The following is a 3,179-nucleotide window of genomic DNA, read 5'->3' as shown; positions in this document are numbered from 1 at the left end:
CTGACAGATGTGGAATAGATGTGTCACATCTGCACTCTCAAAAGGAATAATCACCAGGCTGGCTCAGGGGTGGGGGTTACACACATCAGGGGTTGATGATCCATCAGTGGTGTCAATCTGGCCAAAAACTGCATCTCTGTTGGGAAGTGGAAACAGTCTTTAGGCTATGCAGGGATCTGCCTGCTCTGCTGGGCTTGAGTGGGGCTTTAGATGTTAAGCTGTGTCTAGGCCACCACTTTCAAGAAGATGTGCACCAGGGAGGAACAGAGACAAAGACGTGTTAAGAAACCATGATTAAATATTAAAAAGAAGGAACAGAAGAAATTGGTTCAGGAAGGAGAAGGCTAAAGGTGGCAAAGGCACCATTCTTCAAGCTGGCAAAAGCCTTCTGCAAAGAGAAAGCTGCTGCTCTGGACATGGCAGACAAGGAGAGACCTGCAGCAGGGACACAGAGGTTAGGCACTAGGGAAAAATACAGTGATCTGTTTGGCCCAGTGCAATCACAGAGTCATGTAATGGTTTGGGTTGGAAGGGGACTTAAAGCTCATCTCATCCTAATCCCCTGCCATGGGCAGGAACACCTTCCACTAGCCCAGGATGCTCCAAGCCCCATCCAATCTGGCTCTGAACACTGCCAGGGATGGAGCAGCCACAGCTTCTCTGGGCAACCTGTGCCAGGGCCTCAACACTCTCACAGAGAAGAATTCCTTCCCAATATCCCACCTAGCCCTGCCCTCCGGCGGTGGGAAGCCATTCCCCCTTATCCTATCACTCCATGCCTTGTCCCAGGTCCCTCTTGAAGCCCCTTTAGGTACTGGAAGGGGCTCTAAGATCTCTGCTCCCTCCAGCTGCCAGCCAGCTTTGTGCCACCTCCAAGAGCTCATCCTGGCTGTAGAGTTACAACCCCTCTAGCCCATGTTCACTCTACACCAGTATCCATTGGTTGCCAAAGCAGAAGATGCAACCTTTGTCACAGGGACAGACAATCACCTCTCAGGAGGTGTTTGTGCCCAGCTCTGGACGAGCTGAGGACAAGGCAGTGCTGCCCATGACAGAGCTCTATGCTGTTGAAGAGTTTTAGGAAGAAGTTTTCCCTGTGAGGGTGGTGAGACACTGACCCAGGTTGCCCAGGGAGGCTGTGGCTGCCCCAACCCTGGCAGTGTTCACAGCCAGGTTGGCTAAAGCCTTGAGCAACCTGTTCTGGTGGGAGGTGTCCCTGCCCAGGGCAGGGGGTTGGGGCTGGATGATCTCTGAGCTCCATTCCAACCCCTTAACATGCTAAAACCCTCTAGAGTCCCTCCCAGCCCACTGTGAAAGCTGTGCAGCTGTGGAAAGCCCACAAAATCCACCAGTGCCCACTGTGCCAGGCACTGCTCTCCCACAAACACCTCAGCACCCTGTTGCCTGTCTGAAACCTCTTCCCTCTGTCCCTGTGGCTTATCCTGAGCTCAAAGCATGTGCTTTCAGTGTGTGCTTGCAAAAGCCCAGCCAAACAAGCAGGGCTCCTCGGGGTGCCTGCAATAACACAGCCAAACAGCTCTGAAAGCCAGGCTGTGACAGCTCCTATCCCTCCCCTGAGGGGGCTGCATCCAAAGAGCAGCATTGAATACCTGAAAAACACCTCTTTTAAATGTCACAGCCTGCCTGGCAGCCCTTGAAAGGGCTCTCCTCACTGCAGGGAGAGACACACTCAACCCCACTCCTCTACAGCCCCACACTGACAAGAGAGTGACCAGTGTGGCACTGGCAGGGAGGTATTGCCCCTCTTGAGCTCTGCCCAGCCTGACCATGCCTGGGCACACTCTCCACCCAAAGAGCTTTGTTGTGGAGGTATGGAAAGGCACTGAATCAATTTGGCTGGCACTGACTTCGAGAGATTGGGTTTGGTTTGACCTTTCTGTGGGAGGTTAAAGAGCCTTTCAGCACACAGTGGCCTCTACACAAGAAGCTGCTTGTACAGTGCAGTCCAGGCACTCCTCAGCCTTCTCTGGGAGAGGGCAAACAAAGTAGTTTCCTCAAGGAACAACCTGCAAGCCAGCACAGCACTTTACTTCAACTGCCCCAGTTTTCCCCCATTCTTCATTGGAGGTGACCCTTGCAGGATCACCAGTGCCATCCCACCAGTGCTCCCTGCAGCACCTTCTCCTGCTACCTCTCAGGTCTGTTCACGTCAGGACTGTACTAACCCTTTAGTGTGAGCACCATGAGTGTTCACATTGAGCTATTCGTGCAGTGTGAGCCTTATATCCACTTCAGGACCACCAGTGCCATCCCACCAGGGCCTCCTGCAGCACCTTCTTCTCCCTCTCAGGTTTGTTCACCTGAGGTCTGTACTAGCTCTTTAGCGTGAGCACCATGAGTACTCACATTGAGCTACTCATGCAGTGTGACCTTTAAATCCACTTGCAGGGCCACCAGTGCTCCCTGCAGCACCTTGTCCTCCAACATCTCAGGTCTGTTCACCTGAGGTCTGTGAACATGGTCTCTTTACCATGAATGCTCACATTGAGTTACTCATGCAGTGTGACCCTTATATCCACTTCAGGACCACCAATGCCATCCCACCAGGGCTCCCTGCAGCACTTTCTCCTCTTACCTCTCATGTTTGTTCACTTTAGGACTGTATTAACCCTTTAACATGAGCATCATGAGTGCTCAGGCTGAGCTCTCATGCAGTGTGACCCTTAAATCCACTTCAGGGCCACCAGTGCTCCCTGCAGCACCTTCTCCTCCTCTCTCTCAGGTTTTTTCACCTCAGGACTGTACTAGCCCTTAAGTGTGAGTACCACTGAGCTACTCATGCAGCGCGACCCTTAAATCCACTCTAAAGTCAGTGCTTCCCAGGATACCAAGCAACATTCCCTATTCCTCAGCATACAGCTTTGCACTTGGCTGTGTGAAAATGCACTTTGGTTAAATGGGCCCAGTTTACCAAGCAATCTGGACTGCTCTGCATGACTGCTCTATCCTCATCATGATCTCCCACTCCACCAATCTCTGTGTCAGCTGCAAGTTTTATCAGCAGTGATTTTGTATTTACCTCCAGATCGTTGATTGCAGCCTTGACTGGCAGTGGGCACAGCACTGCTGCTGGAGAGCTCCTCAGGAGAACCTCAGTCCATGGGGATTCCCAACCAAGCTTTCCTTGCTAAGCTGTGGATAAACCGGATCTCCATCTG

Source organism: Acanthisitta chloris, unplaced genomic scaffold (genome assembly GCF_000695815.1).
Source record: "Acanthisitta chloris isolate BGI_N310 unplaced genomic scaffold, ASM69581v1 scaffold21807, whole genome shotgun sequence".
Lineage (NCBI taxonomy): Eukaryota > Metazoa > Chordata > Aves > Passeriformes > Acanthisittidae > Acanthisitta > Acanthisitta chloris.
This window is presented reverse-complemented; position numbering follows the sequence as displayed.